At 37.5% G+C, this 22,364-nt stretch overlaps 1 protein-coding gene across 1 annotated transcript in view; it reads left to right on the top strand.

Moving 5' to 3' along the window:
* The window catches only part of MBD5 (methyl-CpG binding domain protein 5), a 402,271-nt gene that overhangs the window by 233,212 nt on the left and 146,695 nt on the right, over window positions 1-22,364 (top strand). Inside the window, exon 4 of the mRNA XM_081096408.1 lies at window positions 15,060-15,179. The gene's annotated coding sequence lies outside the window, so the exon portion shown is untranslated. The remainder of the gene's footprint in view (window positions 1-15,059; window positions 15,180-22,364) is intronic.

Below are 22,364 nucleotides of genomic sequence, written 5' to 3'. Positions count from 1 at the left end.
GTTAAATGGGAGAAGATATTCACAAATGATACAGTTGATAAGGGATTAATATCCAAAAAAAAATAAAGGAACACCTACAACTTAACTCCAAATAGACAAGCAACCAATTTAATAATGGGCAGAGAACCTTAATAGACAATTCTTCAAAGAGGACATGCAAATGGCCAATAGACATAGGAAAAGATGCTCACCATCACTAAACATCAGAGAAATGCATTTTAAAACCACAGTGAGCTGTTGCCTCGCATCTATAAGAATGACTGTCACCAATGAATCAACAAAAAGCAAATCTTGGTGAGGATGTGAAGAGAAGGGAACCTTTGTGCGCTGTTGGTGGAATTGCAAATTGCTGCATTCACTATGGAAAACGGTATGGAAATTCCTAAAAAAAAAAATTAAAAATAAAACTACCTTATGGCCTAGAAATTCCACTTCTGGGTATTTATTCAAAGAAATCCAAAATACTAACTCAAAAAGACATATGCATCTCTTTAATACGTCTCATGTCTTTTTTGTTCCTTTATTTTTTCTCTTTTTGAAGTAAGTAGTTCTTGTAATGATTTTTTATTACATATTTTTTGTTATTAGTGATTGGTCTCGGGATTCCCTTATACATCTTAACCAAACAGATTCTACTTCAGGTTTATACTTATTGAATTCCAGTGAAATTAAAAATCATATTTCTGTGTAGCTCTATTTTCTTCCTTTTTTGTGCTATTACTATGCATACACATGTATATATGTTACAAACGTAACAATATGTTGATGTAATTATTCGTTTGAGTAATTTTATGTCTTTTAAAGAATAAAAGAAAGGGAAGCAAATACATATGTATAGAGTTTATTTTATTAGCCTTCTTTTGTACCATTTCTAATTCTCTTTATTTGTTCTTGTGGATTTGAGTTACAATGTGGTGTCATTTCCTTCTCCAATACAGATTTGCTCCCACCAACCTCCTTTGCGCTGTTATATATATATATTATATTTCTATATGTTAGAACCCAACAATATGTAATCCGCAAGATTGTTTTGTACAATTCCTTTTTAAATTAGGTAGGAGGAGAAACTCACATTTATGCTTTCTTATAATTCCATAATTTCATTTACTGGTGCTCTGTCTTTTGTTTGGAGTCATGTCACACCTGGGGGCACTTGCTTTCAGCCTGAAGAACTTTCTTTAGTAGGTTTTGTGATGTCGGTGTGCAACCAATTATTCCTCTCAGTTTTGTTTATTTGGATATGTATTTATTGCCCCTTCATTTTTGAAAATTAGTTTTACTGGATATCACTTTTTGGTTGGCAGGTATTTGGGTATTTTTCTGTTAACACTTTGATTATATAACCCCACTGCATTCTGACCTTTATTTCCAAAGAATCAGTTTCTGATATTATTGGAGGTTTTTTATATATGACTAGAGGCCCGGTGCACAAAAATTTGTGCACTATTGGGGGGGGGGGGAGTCCCTCAGACCGGCCTGTGCCCTCTCTCAGTCTGGGTCCCCTCAGAAGATAACGACCTGCTGGCTTAGTCCTGCTTCCGGGTGGCAGAGGGCAGGCCCAATCCCTAGGTGCAGCCCCTGGTCGGGTTCAGAGCAGGGCTAATTGGGGAGTTGGGGCGCCTTCCCCTGTCATGCACAGAGCAGGGCGGATCGGGAGGTTGCGATGCCACCCTCAGTCATGCTCAGAGTAGGGCCGATTGGGGGGTTGGGGGACCGCCCCCATCACGCTCAAGGCAGGGTCGATGGGAAGGTTGCAACGCAACCCCCTGTCACACACAGAGCAGGGCCCATCAGGGGGGTTGGGGTGCTGTCACTCTCACACTCAGGGCAGGGCCGATGGGGAGGTTATGGCTCTACCCCATCACACACAGAGCAGGGCCTGTGGGGGGGGGGGGCGGGGGTTGGGGTGTCGCACCCTGTCACACACAGAGCCACAGGGCGATCAAGGGGTTGGGGGGCTCCCCCCATCAGGCACAGAGCTGGGCTGATCAGGGGGTTGGGGCACCTTCCCCTGTCAGGAACAGAGCAGAGCGGATAGGGAGGTTGTGGCCCCGCCCCCATCACACACAGAGCCGCAGGGCGATCAGGGGGTTTGGGCACTGCCCCCTGTCACGCTGATCCCGGTGCCAGGAGGCCTTGCGGCTCCACTGTTTCCGGTGCTGGGAAGCATATTACCCTTTTACTATATAGGATAGAGGCCTGGTGCACAGGTGAGGGCCAGCTGGTTTGCCCTGAAGGGTGTCCTGGATCAGGGTGGGGCTCCCCACTGGGTGCCTGGCCAGCCTGGGTGAGGGGATGATGGCTGTTTGCAGCTGGTCACACACCCTTCATGGTGGGGGTCCCCACTGGGGTGCCTGGCCAGTCTGGATGAGGGGCTGAGGGCTGTTTTCAGTCTGGTGGGTGACTGAAGCTCCCAACTGCTCCTTTTTTTCTTTCTTTTTTTATTCTGGGCCAGCTTTAGCTCTGGCTCCAGCTCTGAGGCTTCCACTGCTGAAAGCAGGTATCTGGTTTGTTTGGGTTCTATAATCGAAACACTGTATCAACTCCAGCTCTGAGATCCCAGCTGGCTGAAAGCAGGTTTCTGGGGTTTTGTTTAGCTTCTATATTTGTAACAATGTTTCAAACTGCAAGCTCAGAGGCCAGCAAGGCAGGCGGGGAACATTGGAGTCCTCCGTCACTGAAGCAAGCAAGCCTCATGTTAGCTTCAAGCTGCCTGGCTGCCGGCCGCCATCTTGGCTGGCAGTTAATTTGCATATTGCCCTGATTAGCCAATGGGAAGGGTAGTGGACGTTCGGCTAATTACCATGTTTCTCTTTTATTAGATAGGATGAGTTCTTTTTCTCTTACTGCTTTCAAGTTTTGTCCCTGTCTTAAACATTTTGCTATGCTGTGACCTCTAGTTCTTGCTGTGGAGGAGCTCATAGGCCAGGGTTAGGCAACCTTTTTGTGAGTGCGTGCCAAAATCTCTGACTCAAAATTCTTCTGCGTGTCAACCCTAATTTTTTGAGAACATGTTACCGCCTACTTGATATCTCTTAAGGTGTACATATGTGAAGAACCTTGAAGAAATAATAAAATTCATTCGAGCAACACAGACACAGTATATGATGATGAAAAATACGTTTATTTTTTAATGTATACATGTACACTGATAGTCCGACAGAAAACTTTATGACTCCGTTTGATATTATCAGTGGGACTTTTGCTGCTGCATCACTGATGACAGAGATTTTACTTCAGGTTTATATTTTGTGACCTTCAGAGATGGGCACGAGCTACTACTTTCATCCGTCAGGCTACTGCTATTACGAGACTTAACAAAATTCATCACTGAGAACAAAGATTCACAAGCGTATGTGGATGAAACCAAAACACTGGTCAGATCTAGGAAGGCAGGGAGAGTTAAGGCACAGGCATAGAAATTGCTCTTCACCTCTCTCGTCAATCCATGTCTATGGTCTTTAAGATAACTTGTTATGTAAAATTATTTGTTTATCTAAGATGCACCTACACTGAATTTATCTGAAAAATAAAAAAACTCGATATTAAGAAAAAAAATTGTAAATGGAAGATTATAAGAGCAGGTTTCATGTGCCAGCAAAAGTTACTGGCGTGCCATGTTTGGCACGCGTGCCAGGGGTTGCCCACCCCTGTCATAGGCCATCTAAGGAGGCAGATATATAAAAAAATGTGTATAATTTAGTGTGATATTTAATTTTATTTTACTTTTTAATTTATCTTTATTGTTGATAGTATTACAGATGTCCTCCTTTTGTTCCCCATTAACCTCCTCCACCCTGTACCGCCACCCTCCCCCCACCTCCAGGCCTTCACCACACTATTGTCTGTGTCCATGGATTATGTATATATGCATATAAGTACTTTGGTAATATGTATTTTTAAAGCTACAAAATGCTAGTGGTAATACGATAGAAATGAGAAAATATAGACTATAGTGTTTGAATATAAATTAACATACAACTATGATTTCAGTTTCATTTAGAATATTCAATTCTAGAATTGAAGTAGAATGTTGTTGTGGTTATCGTACATCTTCCTCTTCTACTAGTATATAAGTGCCTTGAAGACTTGTCCTGTGTATTATTTTTTTTTCTATTTCCTAGCACTACTAAACATACATAGAATATACTCAATAAATGCTTGTTAAATTGAATTAATTTCTAGGAGATGCTCTTTTTTAAAAATTCAATCTCACAGTCTATAATTTAATATACTACATCTGCATATCCAGACTGCTGGTTTTTGTCCTAATTTAAGATGCAATTGTAGAGAAATTGATAAACGTAACATTTTAAATCTAAATTATTTTACTCTTTCTCACTTTGGAAACTGTAGGCTTATTCTATGGGTAGTGCCTTCACACAACATATTTATAGAATTGGCCTTTTGTTCCTGACACACTGTTTTAAATACACACACTTGTTTTATCTGAATTCAGAAACCTACTAAATGTCATCTCAAACGAAGTTTAGTGGGTCAAAAGTTATGCAGACCTTTTGAGGTCAGAAACAACAAGGGATCTTGTGAGGTGCAAAAGCTCATTGTAACGGCAATTACAAAAGAGAAATTCCAAATATATAGTGAACTATTTTAGCATTTCTGGGCTTGCTTTATGGCCTCCCAGGATAACCATTTTGAAGGGCAAACCTTAAGTACAGTACATTCATTAAAATACCAGACTCCTCATAGTCGCAGTTTGTAACCCTGGTTTATTAAAAAGAGTTGGTTTTATTGGACTGGAATTTAAGCATTTTATGTTGTTTCCTGACAAATAATCAGTCTAATACTACCCTGAATTGGTATTAAACTTTTACTAGTGACCTCTATATGATAACTTGTTTTTAATTAGAAAATATAAGTATTATTTCCTCATTCTTTCTTTAAAAGATGTAATTAGAGCTCACTTGATTTTTTTTTTCATTTTTATTGGATATTTTTCAGCCTGAAAAAAATGTGTGCATTCATGCTCATGATTCTTTCATTATTATATTCATTGTTGTTATCAGGTAAGACCAGAAATCACCCTCATTACCTGATTATCTGATCTTTTACCTAAAGGAGCCTAATCTAGAGCTAAGACCAAGGACATGTCAGATGGAGCAAATACTATAAAGCAGCATTTCAGCTGTACTTATCAGATTCTGAGAAATGAAACAGGAGAAGAGCTGAAGTTTACTTTTGCTCTAGCTAGAAAGAAAAAGGATTGCCAGTTAAATTAATGCTATTGACATGAAGAGATAGATCTATTTAAGAAAACAAATGCCTTGCCCTGGGTGGGTGGCTCAGTTGGTTGGCACATCGTCCTGTACACCTAGCATGTCAAACTCGCGGCCCATGGGCTGCATGCAGCCCACAATGAATATTTTTGCAGCCCAGCCAATAAAACAGTATGTGAGAAATGTTTTAATAAAAATTTCGTAACCTAATTTTTACAATATCCTGTTATACATAATTATTAATAACGAACTACAGCATAGTTCGACTTGTGATGACTGATTACTATAATCGTGTTGCATTCATTTCCCTTGTGCCTACGTGCAGGCACACCATTTCTGTCCACTAATACTAGCAGCGAACATTTTAGCAGCCGATTGCCACGTTATTAGTCTAGTACTGACTTGTTTGCTGTGCGCAATAGGAAATATTTCTCTTTCAGAAAACAAGAAAAATATGTTTATTTGCGTTGCACTTATTAATTTGTGCAGTTACTCAGTGTCTGGTAAGTGAATGTTCAAGAAAAATATTAATTTTTTAAAAATGTTCTATTATTTTATGTTAATGATTACTCATTTATTTCAGCCCTCAAATACTCATTTGTATTCAGCATGTGTCTATCAAAATAAACCTATGTTTCTATGAAAGTTGAAGCTTTTGTTTTTTGCGGCCCACTTAAACTTAAGCCTTGTTTATTTGGCCCGTATTAGCCTTTGAGTTTGACATGCCTGCTGTACAAGAAAGGTTGTGGTTCCATTCTCAGTCAGGGCATGTAATGGAGGCAACCCATAGGCCTCTCTCTCCCTCTCCCCCACCGCTCCCTGTCTCCCTCTCTCTCTCCCATCCCCTTCCTCTCTCTCTAAAAAATCAGTAAAAAACATATCCTCAGGTGAGGAATAAAAAAAAGGAAACGCCTTTTTAAATCCTTTGAGTTCATTTGGAAGGACTATTCATACACTTTCAATTTTTATTCTGATTTCAATGTATTTTATTTCATAAGTTTATAAAAACAGCTTTTACAGGGACTAGGTACCACTTTTCTGTTTCTCTTTAATTGGTGTTTTATTTATAAATAATAAAACAATTGAACTACTCCAGATTTTACTAATTAAGTCTGATAAAATTCACTTGTAAGTAATTAGTACAGAGTACATATTTTCAAAAGGATTCAAGCAGGTTTATGAAGCACAGATTTCAAAGGGTAAAATAGAGATTCGGGGGTACTAGCCTAAACTTGCAAGTTTGATGGATAAGGAAGCCATCTGAGCTACTGTCACATGCATGACCTGAAACAAATAACCATTTTACCTTCTCATATTTTTATACAACATTAGAGGCCCAGTGCATGAATTCATGCACCAGTGGGGTCCCTCGGCCTGGCCTGTGGGATCGGGCTGAAACCAATGTCCGATATCCCCCAAGGGGTTCTGGGTTGCAAGAGGGTGCAGGCCAGGCCAAGGGAGCCCACCGGTGCACGATCAGGGCTGGGGAGGGATGTAGGAGGTTGGCCAGCTGGAGAGGGACCACAGGAGGGCTTTAGGGAATGTCAGGCCTGTCTTGCTCAGTCCCGATCGGCCGAACCCCAGCAGCAAGCTAACCTACTGGTCGGAGCTTCTCCCCTGATGGTCAGTGCACGTCATAGCAAGTGGTTGAGCGGCCTTAGCATATCATTAGCATATTACGCTTTGATTGGTTGAATGGATGACCGGACGACCGAATACTTGGCATATTAGGCTTTTATTATATAGGATAGATATTCACAAGTAATATCTATCATGTCCAGACTTTCAGGAGGGTACCTTGATATTTTGTGAAAATAAGTGATTACTGTTTCAAGACATAGTTTGCTTTCTGAAGAACTTTGACTTATGTTATTAAATATGGTAATAACAACATGTGCATACTGCATTGTGTTTACCAAATATTTTTACATTTGTTATCTCAGTTGGTCCACCCTGGAAACAGTAGATATCTATAATAATAAAAGTGTAATATGCTAATTAGATCGGACAGCCAAATGACCTTCCAGATGTCATTCTGGCTGAAGCTGCAGCAGCGGGGGCCGAGGCAGAGGAGGTTAGGGGCGATCAGGCAGGCAGGCAGGCAAGTGGTTAGAGGCAATCAGGCAGACAGGTGAGCAATTAGCGGCAATCAGGCAGGCAGGAAGAGTGGTTAGGGGAGACCAGTCAGGCAGGTGAGTGGTTAGGGGTGATCAGGCAGGCAGGCAGAGTGGTTAGAGGTGATCAGGCAGGCAGGCAGAGGAGTCCCAGATTGTGAGAGGGTGCAGGCTGGACTGAGGGGACCCCCCCCCCCCGCACGAATTTCATGCACCGGGCCTCTAGTCCTATATAATAAAAGCCTAATATGCTAAGTGTCCGACCTTTTGACCAGTCACTATGATGTGCACTGACCACCAGGGGGCAGACACTCCCACCAGTAGGTTAGCTTACTGCTGGGGTCCGGCCAATCAGGACTGGGAGAGACGGGCTGGACATACCCTGGAGCCATCCCTCAGTCTCTTCCCAGCCCCAGTCGTGCACCAATGGGGTCCCTCGCACTGGCCTGTGCCCTCTCACAATCCGCGACCCCTCGGAGGATATCAGAGAACTGGTTTCGGCCCAATTCCCGCAGGCTAGCCCGAGGGACCCCACTGGTGCATGGCCTCTAGTATAACTTATAATGTAGATAGGAGTTAAGACTTACTTTATTACAATGAAGAGCATTCTTCCTCACCCCCTCCCTTTTTCTCTTCTCCTACCACACACACACACACACACACACACACACACACACACACACACACACACACAGAGGCTTGGGCTAAAAAGGGACATTTGGGTTCATAAGATGGGATGGCTTTTAAATAGGCCAATTCCAGGCTCCCAACTCTTTCCCTCCGGATCGGCTCCATAGTCTCTTTCACTCTTTGGTGGTCCTGACGTTTTTGAGTATCACTGTTACTGATTTGGTTGATGCCCATCTTTGGACACCTCACTGTGGACAGAGCAATAGCTAGACACTTTGACTGCTTTGGCAATTAGACTCACTTCTAGAGCTGGGAAGTAGGTGAGTTGTCCAAAGGAAAGTCAGCATGCAGTTACCAAAAGTAGCAGTAAAGCATGGTGGGTGGCAAACTTCAAATGTCCACTCTAGCAGATATTATCATCTCCACCTTTCAGATGAGAACATGGATATTCAGAGGGGCTAAATGACCTACCCAAAGTAGGTCTTCCGGTTACAAACCCTGCTCCAAGCTGCCCTAAAAGAAAAGGGAAGCAGCAATGGGTAAGAAAAGAGAAATGGTTCTAGGTATGACATTTATTTCTATTCTATTTTTTGAAGTGAACCAGGCATCATTGATTTTAGGGTGATAATTGAGTCTGAGTCTGTGGGGAGGGTGAACAAGAAATTTGTGGAAAATAAAATGTCTCAAGGTCTGTGTAAAATAAAATGTCCCAATGTTAGCAATTTAAGTAGCTAACATTTATTAGCCATTCCTTATATCAGGCACTGTGCTAAGCATTATTCCTATATCAATTGATACAACATTCCTATGAATTAAGGATTTTTACAGATAAAGAAACTTAAACAAAAAATGGTTTACTATCTTATCCATGGGGTTTAATATCTGTTTCATGTGGGATAGAGGTTCCAGCTGAGTCAGAAACACGTACACAGGAAACCAAGCAAATGAAAAGATGATGTAACTGGAAAGAGGCAGAGCTAAGATTTAAACCCAGGGAGTCCAGAACCCACTGCAGTGCCTGTTTTTTTATTTTCATTGTCACCAATTAGCAGTAATATTTAGGGATGTGTGATGTGCTGTCTGTCATAGCAGATACTTGGTGCAACAGCTGTTTCCTAGAAATTTACCCTATAAGGTTGTATAATTCAATTCATGCAACCACATTTACGAATTTATAAACGCCTACCATGTTTCCACAGATCATGGTTGATGTTAACTTTTATGCTGTTTTTGTTTTGTTTTATATTTATCAGAGTTACACATGCACATAGTTTAAAAAATCAATTAGTCCTACAAAACTTATAAAAAAAAAAAAAGAAAGAAACAGGTCCTTGCTTTGTACTTCCTTTTACTATTTTTCAAATTCCCAGAAGCAATCACTTTTTTACTTTTTTTTTTTCTGTTTCCTCTGGTATTTATGAAAAATAATATCTCTAAATAACATGATTGTATTTCTACTTCTTGATATTTTCAGCTTCAGATAATCCATTACTGTGCCACTATGGGAGATGTAGATTTAGATATTTATGCCCCCTACACCATCACCACAAATATGCCATCTTTTCAGTCTGATGACTTTTAATAACCATACTATGTATCAAATTCTCTGCTTTCCCTAACAATAATAATTGTCATATTTTTCATTTGCTTGGCTTCCTGTGTACTTGTTTCTGACTCAGCTGTAATCTCTGTCCCACATAAAGCAGATGTCTTTATATTATCACCTTGGGGTTTCTTTTTGTCCCTGCTTTGAATTGGATCTTCTGTTTTTAATGTCTTTCCTTCTTCATTTACTCTCTCATTTTGATGGAGCACTTCTAACAATAGCTTTGATCTTCGCTCTGTAAAATGCCTTTATGCTTTAGACATTTGATTGATTTTGTGGCTGAAAACAGACTTTGTGGTTTGGAATTTATTTTCTCTCAAAATTTTTATATTCTCACTCCATTGTCTTTTGGTGTTTAAAAGTTGAAAAACAATCTAATTTTTGTTCTACATTTTTTCCCACTATTTTCTATTTTTTCAAGAGTTCTTAAACTTTATTATGATGTGCCTTGTTGGGGTTCTATTTGACTAGACACCCAGTGAGTCCTTTTAATCTGCAAATTAATGTTGTTTAATTCAGGCAAGTTTTCATGAATTGCTTCTTTGATTATTTCTTTCTCTCCACGTTCTCTTTTCTTTCTGTTATCTGGATGCTGAACCTCTAGATTGGTCTAATTTTCTTATCCTTTTTCTCCTATGTTCCTTTGAAAAAGAGACTTTTCTTAGTCTCTTCTTTCTGGGATATCATCCAACCTTTAGGTTTCCATTTCTAATGTAATTTTGTTTCTCAGAAACAGTTTCTTTGTTCCTTTTTATAAAAAAAATATCAACTTGTTTTTGTTTCATGGATGTAGTCCTCTCATATCTTTGAGGATACTTTTTCTGGAAACTTTACTAGTATTTCCCCAAATAGTTCTATTTCCTGTTTGTTTGTTTTAAGGCTTCATCTTTCATGTGAGGGGCTTTCCTCGGATGTCTGGTGGTCTTTGACTGTCAGCTCACATTTAAGGTAGTAAGAAAGGTAAATGTGTAGATAACACATAATTGGGGCTTAATAACTGTGAATTCCCTAAATCCAACTATGCTATTTATTCAGAACCCCAATATTATTTTAGTGAATATCTTCCTTTTCAGTTCAGTTAGATTCACCAAAGAAGTTTTTACTCTCCTGCCTAGAAGTTATAAAATGGGCTAGTAGCATTCTGCAAACCAAATAGAAGAGAAGTGGGAGTCTCAATATTCAGCATGTAAAATGTCACTCAGTTCTCTTTTCATTTGAGCACTCTGCCCTTCAGAATTCCTCCAAATTTCCCAGTTCAGGAACTCTGCTAGGATGAAAGAGGGAGAAGTTCTTGTCCACTTGTGAAGAGTAGAAAGGGAATGTAAAAGACAAATTCTTAAATAGAATGCCAAAGAGGTTTGCTCTGATTCCCACCTTTAACTAACTTTCATAAATCTGGGTCCCCCTAATTCCTAAGTTTTTTTGGAAACTAGTACAAGTTAAATTGCTTCTTGCCTTTGCCTACTGCTGCTTTAGGATTCAACTTGCTTGGGATTCAGCTATAGCCAGTTAGCTATAGTTTTCTGCCTTCTAGCTCCCCAATTTTGGTTACTGTCATTCATCTCTATTCTGCTTTTTTTTCTTGGCTTATTCTTTTTAATAAAATATTTAATATTCTGTTGTATTTTAGTGTGGTTTTGAAAGGGAATGAAGTTAAATGTGTATGTTCAATCTGCCACCTTTAACCAGAAGTCAACGGTGTTGATTTTATTGTCTACTATATGGTTTTAACTTTTTTATTTTATTTTTATTGAATTTATAGTTTCATTTTTTAAGCATTTGTTAGATTTGAGATAAAGATTTTTCTTAAAAATAAATTTTTCTCTGGAGAAAATGGGAAATTACCATATTCAGTTCTATACTCTGTCCCAGAGTAAGATTTGAGGAGATTGCTGTTCACATATTATATATTTTGCATTTAAATGGTTTTATTACCATCCAGACCTGCTTCCTTCACAGCATGTGGTGATATGTATTACTGGGTTGGCCTGAAAACAATAACTGAGAGCCATATGTTACATAGCTCAAGCTCTTATAATTATGACATATAATAAGGTGATCAAATTTTCCAAATCAAACACTGGACAACTTAGTTGAAACATTAAGGAAAGTAAGTAGATCCACGAACGTTGGGCCAATGTACTATGTAAGTTTCATTATTTTACTTAATGCATGTTTGAGATGATTTTTTATTATCGCACTGTGTCGGTTTTTTTTATTTGTGTTTTTTTATTTATTTTTTTTAAAATATATTTTATTGATTTTTTACAGAGAGGAAGGGAGAGAGATAGAGAGTTAGAAACATCGATGAGAGAGAAACATCGATCAGCTGCCTCCTGCACGTCTCCCACTGGGGATGTGCCCACAACCCAGGTACATGCCCTTGACTGGAATCGAACCCGGGACCTTTCAGTCCGCAGGCCGACGCTCCATCCACTGAGCCAAACCGGTTTCGGCTATTTTTGTTTGTGTGTGTGTGTGTGTTTTATGAATAAAGATCATAAAGAGACTCAGAGAAGTCAAGGTACTTCCCCAAATTGATACAGCTAGTGGGTGACAAAGGTAGAATTTGAACCCAGAATTCACTTCAACGCTAATACTCTTTGGAGTGAGTGTGCATAAGAAAATCTGGATTTATGAGACTGAATTAAAGATCCCCAGAGCTTGGTGAAAAGTCAAAGAAAGAACACTATCAGCAATAGTAATCAGAAAATTACATCACTTATTGTTTGCACCTTTTTACACAACCATTTCATTGTATACTAACAGCCCTATGAGCTGGCAATATAAATTTAAGTTTTATAGTTGTTTCTCTCAAATATGTAAAACATTGTTTGTCTATAGCTATAATTTACTTACCTCACAAACACCTTTTCCTGGTCATCATTGTCTGTCTCCTCCCAATTCCTCTCTTCCACATCCCCAATGCCTCCATCCCAGCCCCTGCAATACACACCCTGTCATCACCATTTCCACAGATAAAGTAAAACTTAATCTTACCAATTGGTAGTTGCTTGGTCATTTCTGAAATAAAATTGAGTCAATTTAGGCTTTAAATTAAATTTCTTCCCTACCCCTTACTTTCTCCTTTCCTTCCACTCTCCTTCAAGTTTCTGGAAGACTCATATCATTCTGGCGTTAGTGGGTAAGTATGGGATTCCACACTCTTCCCTCTGCTTGCTGGTCTCTGCTGAGTTACTGGTTGGCCCTTGCATATTGGCACCATATGCCAGCACCTACTGAGATGTGGTTCTTCTTGCTGAGCCTCATACTGAACATACTGCCATGTCTTTGCCATGGTCTCCAGTTGTAAGGACCTTGCACTCTTTGCTGCGTTTTCTTAAACCTCAGTCTCCTTTTTGTCTGCCGGATCAGTCTTCAAACTTTTGCAGTCCACTCATAGGCTTCAGGAACTTTTCAGGTGCTCTGCCACAATACACACAATACACTGGTGTTGTAAAATCCAAAGATGTCTTCAGACAACCCTCCCAGCTACCTTCCTAAGACATTACCTCCAGCGCTCTATACTCAGACATCTAGATGCTCTTTCCTGGCTGTGGGGCAGAATCTATTTCCTCTGCATAGGAAAACATCTATTTTACCCTCTTACATTCTTGCCTATTTATAGATTTTATGCCATAAACTTTATAATAAGAATATATAAGGCAGCTCTATATATCCTGAAATGATCAATTGACAAAACATCATGTGAAGAGAGCAAAGTAAGAACAATGTGTATAACTTGCTCCATGTCTGTAAAAACTTGTTTAGATAAGGCAATGCATTAAACATTTCTGGAAGAAGACACGAATCTGGATCAGGTTGCCTTTGGGGAGGGAAAGCAGATGTCTGGGAAACAAGGCTGGAAAAGAAATTTTTCACTGCTTTTTTATATCTTTCAAATTCTGTATTATGCAAATAATTTATTCAAAAAATAAATAAAAGATCATTGTAAAACATTTATAATTTGGCTTCTTTAATCTTGCCAGGCTCCAAATCATCTGATTCTCAGCCACAGACAGAAAGAAGCGCTTTTGGCAAAGCTATCTTTTCTCCCTCCTCTGCTTCCTGATGTGCCGCTCTGTCTTGTGGAACGAAGGCTGCATGAAGCAGCAGCCTACTTCAGCCTTCTGACTGTTTGCCTTACAGTAGAAGGGAAAATACTTCAGTAGGAAGATGGCCTGAGTCCCAAATATAACAGATGATAGTTTAGCTATTTTGCTAACTTGCCAGACTGAGATAGAGAGTCCTCATTACCCTTCACTTAACCCCTTTGGCCAACCCAAGTCTATAATTTAGGGTCTGTTCCTTACAAGAATTTTTGTTATCTGTAGGCTTACCACACTGAATAGGTATTTAATAAATTATGATGACTATAAATGCATGAATCAATTTTATAAGAATATGCCACCTAGGTTCATTCTAAATATATTAACTGAGAGAGATTTTTAAAGGTTATACTTTAAATTTTCTGAGTGTCCGTTAATTATAGCTCTATTTTTTTCCCTGATCCAAAAGCCAATTAAGGATCATATATTGTATTCAGTTGTCCTATCCATTTAATTTTCTTTCATCTAAAAAAACTTCCCAGCCTTTTAGTGTCATGACATTGACTTTTTTTTTTTTAAGTCTGGGTCAATTGTTTGTAAGATGTTCTTTGATTTAGATTTTTCTGAATTTTTAAATTATTAGATTTAGATTAAATATTCTTGTCAAGAATACTCCATTGGTGATGCTGTGCCTCCTCCAGATAATATAAAGAAGAAATTGGTAACACAGTAGATGAGCACTCTACTATGACTTGATGGAGGGTCCAGAATGAGTTTTCAATTCTCTTTGCTTTAATTTTATACTGATAGGTCATTTTTAAGTGATTTGGTAGTTAAATAGACCAGGTATCAGTAAATAGTATTTTATTCAATCCATTGAATATCACTTGGAACAGCAAAAGTGTTCTCCTGTTAAATTGATCAGTTTCTTATGAGTTTGTAACAGTTTGGGGAACCGACAGAAGTTTCTGATTTGCGAAGTGAGGGCCGAGTGATAATAATATCCACCTCACAGCATTGAGTTGAGAATTACTTGAGATGTGAACTCAAGTAATGAAGTGAAATATCACTTACAGTAATATACTCTGTGAACGGTCTCTATTAATGTCACCAACACTACCCAGGTATTTATTTTTTAAACCACATGTATATCGTATACTATTGTATATGGCAGTGTTCTACCTTATGAATATTATTCTTTGTAGCAAAGATTGGATACTATTGTTATCATCCCCATTTGTAGATGAGGAAACTGAAGTACAGAGAAGATAAATAATTTTTCCAAGGTTACATAACAACTGTTTACCTGTGAGACCCCATTTAAAAGCAGGCAGCCTGTATAGCTCCGATATGTTCTTAAAGATAGACTTCATTCCACCTCTCCTTTAAATTAATGCGTGTGTCTGTGTCACTTCTGTTTCAGAGAGAAGAGGTACTCCTATGTAGGGATTCATAAAGGCATAGAGCACCTAGAGATTTGCTGCCTCCATTACGCTGCTGGGTCTCACAGCACTTGTTATGTTTTTAAGTTTGTCTCCAGAAGGTAGGAATTGTGTGTTTTTCTCTCCATGAATTATTTATATAATTATAGTTTTCTTGTCTGTGAATTTAATTTTTATTAAAAGCATCTTCTGACATCCAGAGATTAAAATGCCAAAGAGTTAAGGCACATAATCACATTGCCTCTATAAAAACATTTTCTATTCTGAAACTAATGCATGTTCATTGTAAAAAAAATATATATATATATATATGTATATATATATGTATATATATATATATATACATATATATATAAAATAGTACAGAAATGTATAGTAATCCTACCACCTTGAGATAACCATTTTTTTTATTTTGTTGTAATTCTTGCTGAATTTGATGCATCTATAATACATATCTATATAACTATTAAGATTATGACTGGCAACAATAGGATATAAATTAAACACTCTTTGGCTACAGTGCTTCTTTCACTTAGCAAGTTGTGGCATTTTTCATGCCAGTAAATATCATCCACATTAGCATTGTCAAAGGTCATATAATAATCTAATTTAAAGGTATAATATAAATTTTATACCCATTTTCCAATTATTGAGTATTTGAGATGTTTCCAATATCTCCCTGTGGTTAACATGACTTCAGTGAATGTACTTGTGCATACATCTTTGTATTCATGTCTAATGATATTTAGGACAAGTTCCAAAAGTAAGTATTGTAGAACCTTAGTTCCTAAGCATGCTCTCTGATGAAAGGGTTCCAGGACCTACAATATAAGAAAACACTGACTATTACCCACCATCTTGAAGAATTCCAATATTTAGTAGTATACTAAGGTCTTAGAAATCAAACTTATTTGATTATAGAATCCTTTCTTAAAATAAAACCTGTCTTTGGGCTGTTGAGAGTTGGAGAAGTTGTGCATGTGTGGGAAGGGGGCATATGGGAAATCTTTCTAGTTTCCACTCAACTTTGCCGAGTCCAAAACGTCTCTAAAAAATAAAGTCTATGTTATAAAAAGCAAAAGGAAATTTTTAAAGGGGAATATATTTAAGTGCCATTGTATACACTTACATTTCAAATTAAATTTAGACTTGCACACATACACATAATACACACCTGATAACATCCCTCTTAACACTTTGGAAAATACTAGCTTATGGTATATTCTAAAAAAGGGAATTGGTGGATCAAAGAGTAAATATACTGAAAGTCTACCAACTGCATTTTTACCAGCAGTATAGAAGAGTGCCACTTTCACTGTAGTTTTGTCATTTGATAGTAACTGTTTCTGTTTTACATAAATCTGATATGAGAAAAGTATATGGTATTTTAATTTTCATTTACTTGATTGCTAGTGAGATAAATGTCTTTTTATACTTTCATTTGTCCATTATTTTTCTTTTATGACCATCTCATTTATGCCCCATTTCAAATTTTTCTTAGGCTTTTTAATGGATTTTTTTGATTGCAAAGAATCAAGAATCATATTATGAATATTAACACTGTAAATCACATGTTACAATTATGTTTTCCCTCATTTTCCTCTTTTTATGTTTTGTTTTATTTTATGTATTTTAATTTTGCCATGTAAGCTTGGCATTTTATGAGGTTAAATCATTCTGTCATCTTCATGGATTCTGAATTTGGTGTCTGTATGTGCATTGGCTTTTTCTAAAAAACTTTATTATGGATAGTTTCAAACATAGAAGATTTGGGAGAATCTACTCTATAGATATAAAAGCCTAAGTGACCAGCCAACTGGCTGACCAGCCAGTAGCTATAATGCATAATGACCACCAGGGGACAGATGCTCAACGCACAGGCATGGAAACATGGGACAGACTGATGAATCTCAGAGAGGAGGGGTGAGGGGAGAGGGTGGGGAGAGATTAACCAAAGATCTTATATGCATACTAGAGGGGTCCTTCAGCCTGGTCTGTGGGGATCGGGCCGAAACCAGTTCTCCAACATCCCCCGATGGGTCCCAGATTGCGAGAGGGCACAGGCCAGGTCATGGAACCTCACCAGTGCACAAATCCATGCACCGGGCCTCTAGTAGTATAATAAACCCCATGTATTTCAATCTGGCCTCAATAATTAACAACTCATGGCTAATATTTTTCTTTTAAAACTCTTGAGGTATGTTGAAGCAAATGCAGACATTAAGTTATTTCATCTATTAATATTTCAGTATGAGAGTTACTCTAAAGGTCGTTTTACCTAACCTGTATTTTACATCTGCCATAGTTTTTCTTGCTGAAATCATTGACTTCCACTACAACATACTTATAATGTTATACCAAACATCAACATTAGCTAAGATTAGTGTTTCGTAATTTAGAATTTTAAAATAGCCTCCATAAGAATTTAATATACTGACTACTTGTGACCAAAAAAAAAATGTGTTACTAATTTTTCATGCTTTAAATGTACATAGATCTATGACCCATACTTTTTTGTTGCTAAAGTTATATCAATAAAAAGCCTCAGTTTCCATTTTTACTGAAGATAAGCCTTATTAGAAGCTATAACTCTTTTTACACCACAATATAGATATTATTTTTCTGTCCTCAGAAGGTACTGTCCTAAATTGCAAATTGTTTTACTACATTAATGGGGGATTTTTCAAGACTTTTGAATAAAACTTGACATATGCCTCTCTAGAAACGTAGCAGATTTTTTTTTTTTTTGAATCCTTGGTTTAGATGGAATACAAAATTTTATATGTTTTTTTTTCTTTTATTGTCTAAAGTTTTACATTTGTCTTCTTTTTCCCCAATTGACCCCGCCCCAGCCCTTCCTACCCCAGGCAAGCCCCCAGTGTCTATGTCCATTGGTTATGCTAATATGCATGCATACAAGTCCTTTGGTTGCTCTCTAACCCCCCCTCCTCCCTACCATTCGTCTCTAGATTGATCTATTCTTGTTCATCAAATTATGTTGATCAGTATATCCCACATATTGAGTGAGATCATGTGATATTTATCTTTCTCTGACTGGCTTATTTCGCTTAGCATAATGTTCTCCAGTTCCATCCATGTTGTTGCAGATGTTAAAAGTTCCTTCTTTTTTTATAGCAGCATATTTACATGTTTTATGTGATTAATATCTAATTACTTTTTAAGGTATCAGAAATGAGAAAACAAAAGAACAGAGAGTTTAACTCACATTTGTCCAAAGTCATGCAAATGGTTTTTATTTACAGTTTTCTCAGAAGACATTTAAAAGGTTCTAAAAAGTTATCATTATTAACAACAATAAGTAACAATTATTGAGTGCCTACTCTAAACCAGAGAATCTACTTAATATCTTCTATCGTTTGTCTCATTTAATCCTCACATATACTTTGCGGTAAGAACTATTATTATCCCTTTTATAGAGGTAAGGCAACTGACGCTAATCCAGAGAGTCTGAGACATATAGCCCTCCCTCAGTAAGACGTTGTATTTCACTATCACTCAAGCAGACAGAATTATGGGAAGAAAGAGAAAGGATTGCAATGTTCAATCCTAGAAATAAGCCAAGAATGGGAACTTTAGGCAGAATAGATGGCAAGAAATAATATTTTGACATCCTAAGTTAAAAAAAAAAAAAAGAGTGAAAGGTCTAGTTAAAGAAATTTGTGGTGTGATTTAACTCTGGCTTATTCTCTGATTTTCAGGAACCATTGCATCCCTCAATTCATTTTTGCATTTAAAAAAATTTATTTTGGATTTTTGAATAAACGATGTCTTATGACAACTGTATTACAAAATTCTGAATTTACCAAACTCTTCTCCATTATCACTGCTTTTCATATCCCCTTGAAGGACTTTATATATCCAGTTGCATGTATTATGCAATGCAGTCCCTAAGTATTTTTGTTATTAAAATACCTTTTTAATAAATTAGTGAAGAAAGCAGCAGTCCAAACAGATTGCCTATGGCTCTAGGTTTTCATGCTTACTTTAGTGGATCTCTATAGGTGCAAGAATGAGACAAAAAAATAAATTGGGAAAGAAGAAATGATTTTCAAAAACGAGTATGCAAGTTTAGTTCTAAATAGCAATAGCAATCACAGTTTTAGCTTGAGGCTTTTCTGAGGGATTGTGAATAATGATTAGGGGGGATTATAGGCCTGAGGCAAAGCCTTGGGACATTGACGCACATAGCCAGCCATACAGCCTCCAAACACTGGTCTTTAGGTTGGCGAGTATCGTTTGAAATACCAGAGGGAATCAAACCAGAAGCTGTCACTTTATACCAAGGACCATCTCAGGAGTCTGAAGTTTAAATGGTAACATAAATGTTTACCAAAACAAAAACCCTTGGTAGTTTTTCAGGTCCTGTGGTTTTATTTTATTTTTACTGCTTTGGGTATGTATATTTATTTGCCTGTAGACGGGATTATGTATAAAAAATTGTAACACCAAGAAAGTAATATCACTGTTGAAAATTGTGTTCAGCTGTGTCTCTACATCTATTCAGGGGAAATAGGTAAGATTTTTGTTTTAAAAAAGATAACAGCCTTAGCCGGTTTGGCTCAGTGAATAGAGCATCAGCCTGCAGACTGAAGTGTCCCAGGTTCCATACTGGTCAAGGGCACATGCCGGGTTGCGGGCTCGATCCCCAGTAGAGGGCATGCAGGAGGCAGCCGATCAATAATTCTCTCTCATTATTGATGTTTCTATCTCTCCCTCTCCCTTCCTCTCTGAAATCAATAAAAATAAAAAATAATAATAAAAAAGATAATGAATGCCACATCTCATTTTTATGAGATTTTCATGGAAATTTATGTTTGAGAGAATTCTGATTTACTATTCTTTGCTGAAAATATTCTTCTAGCCTGATATCATCATGTAAAATTATGAACTGGTTAGTGTGGATATTTTGAAAGTCCTAAAGTCTTTAATTCATGGATAATTATGTATTTTCAGGTACCAAAATCTCAGTTTCCTTCTATCGTTGTAGCTATTTTCTCTCTTTCCTAAAAATTTGTAACTAAGTTAAAATGACCCTACCCTTTTAAAACATATTTCCATAATAGATAGTAAAAGGGAAAGAATTAACAAACCAAACATTCACTTACCTCACCCAATGTATGGAATAATAATGATGATAATAGTAATAAAAATAATAGTAATCATCTAATAACATGAATGAGAATAAGTAAACCTTTAAATAGTGTTTACTATATACTAGGTACAGTTCTAACTCATAACTCCATTATTATCCCCATTTTTAAAATGAGGAAACTGAATCAATAAGAAATTAAATAATAAGTAGGAAATCCAGCATCAGAAAATTGAACAAGGACTTGAGAGCACAGTAGAAAATTCTCAGCCCTTCAGGGTCTCACATCACTTCATACAAGTCTTCATGCTGGGGAGATAGTGGCAGACAAGGTAGACATGGTTCCTGATTTCATTAAATACAAAATCACACAATAATTTATTTCATTTCCGTATTACAAGGTGATGGAAGAACATATACAGGGACTTCTTGTATTCTGAATCAGGCTGAGATCTGAGGGATGAATGGGATCCACAGGGCCAAGTGGAATTGGGAAGGAGGACAGGCAGGGACAACATTATGACTTTTGTGGGCTCTAGACTCTTTTGACTTCATGTCTCCTGCCTCCAGAAAATATATAAATTTATATTTTGCAATTATATTGATATGAAGACAAATATGTTAACATTATACATTAAAACATTTAATGGGACTAAAAGGTTTTTTTGTATTATTTTATAAGAAATTAAAACAGCCCTAACTGGTTTAGCTCAGTAGATAGAGCATCAGCCTGCGGACTGAAAGGTCCCAGGTTCGATTCTGGTCAAGGGCACATGCCCAGGTTGCAGCTCGATCTCCAGTGGGGGGCGTGCAGGAGGCAGCTGATCAATGATTCTCTCTCATCCTTGATGTTTCTTTCTTTCTCTCTCTCTCTCTCTCTCTCTCTCTCTCTCTCTCTCTCTCTCTGAAATCAATAAAAATATATTTAAAAAAGAAATTAAAACATTTCATGGAACCTTAAAATATTATAAGCCCTAGGCATTTGTGCCTACTGTGCCTAATGATAAATCAGCCCAGGGACGGGGCTGGGGAGCAGTAATGGGCCAGAAACATTCCATATGGAAGGGCTAGCATAAACAGAAGATTTCAGAGGCTAGAGAAACCTGAAAGGAGACTAGTGTGGATACAGCAGACAGTTCAAGAGCGGGAGGCATGAGGTGAGGCTGGTAAGGCAGGCAGGGCTGTGTAGGCTGTGTTTAGGTTTTTTATATTCTAAGAGCAATGGAAAGTCTCCATAGGGTATGTGTGTGTTTAAATCAAATTAATAATACACATGGTTAAAATCAATAGTTCTTTGGTCCAGCTTTTCCCACTTAAGCCTCACCTCTTTCCATTTTCTTCCTGATATTTATCTTCATTTTTCCAGGTAAAAGTAATCTACCTCCTCATCCTATTTTTTATTTATCATTTTAAAGCATCATGTATTAACATACACATTCACACACACGCAGGCGCGCATGCCTTATACACTCACTCACCCTATCCCCCTTCACCTTTTCTCTATCATTATTCATTTAGTTTTATCTCTATTTTTGGTTTCTCTATTGTAACTGTGGGTAATAAACTAGTACCTTTATTTTTTGTCCCATTAACTATTAATGCTGCTTTGGGGATTGTTCCCTGTGTCAGATGAGAGCATTAGTGCACACATCTACTTCATGGTTCTGTTCTTGGTTCTTTCATTTTTATATTTCTAAAATTGGTTTCATTTACATTTATTTTATAACTACAATTAAGTATTAATATTATTGTGTCAAAGGGGCCTTTGCACCTGCTGTTCCCCCAGTTTGGAAATTCATTCACCCAGATTACCACATTGCTTGGTCCTTCCCTTCCTTAAATTCTTGACCCAAGTGGCAGCTGTTCAGTGGAGCCATTCCTGGTCATCTTATTGGAACTATCCATTCTACTTCCTGGCATTCTTGCTCTGCTTTCCTTGTTATTTTTTTTTCTACATAGTATTTATTGTTAATATAAATAACGTATTTTCATTTCACCTAATTTCTGAAATTGTCATTTTCTACATTCTTGGCTATAGCTTCAAGAAGACAATGATTATTATCTGTTTTAACTAAGTTATTACTTTCCCCCTCATTATTATATTCTCAGTAGCTAAATCAGTGCCAGACACAGAATCATTTGAATTAATGGTTAATTATATTTCCAAATGTTCTTC

This window comes from Myotis nattereri (genome assembly GCF_964212035.1).
Source record: "Myotis nattereri genome assembly, chromosome: 7".
Taxonomy (NCBI): domain Eukaryota; kingdom Metazoa; phylum Chordata; class Mammalia; order Chiroptera; family Vespertilionidae; genus Myotis; species Myotis nattereri.
This window is presented reverse-complemented; position numbering and strand designations above follow the sequence as displayed.